Here is a 290-nt window from a genome sequence, read left to right on the forward strand (position 1 = left end):
TTTTTTTCTCCCTTGTGGAGCTTGAGTTACCTCCCTTGCCTTGTGGAGTACGGCACTCAACTGAGATTACTCTTATAAGTTCCTCTTGACTTATTAAGATGTATGCAATATGACCTAGCCTAGCATACTATATCATGTACTCGAACACATATAATTCGGGTGTACTGCCTAAGTGTATGTAGTATAACATAGCATAGCATTCATAACATTAAATGTACTCAAACATATATAGTTCATGTGTACTGTTTACTTTAAAATCTATTTATACTGTAGGCGAGATTCCTACTTAC

The sequence above is a fragment of the Morus notabilis genome, unplaced genomic scaffold (genome assembly GCF_000414095.1).
Source record: "Morus notabilis unplaced genomic scaffold, ASM41409v2 Scaffold19, whole genome shotgun sequence".
In the NCBI taxonomy this organism is placed as follows: domain Eukaryota; kingdom Viridiplantae; phylum Streptophyta; class Magnoliopsida; order Rosales; family Moraceae; genus Morus; species Morus notabilis.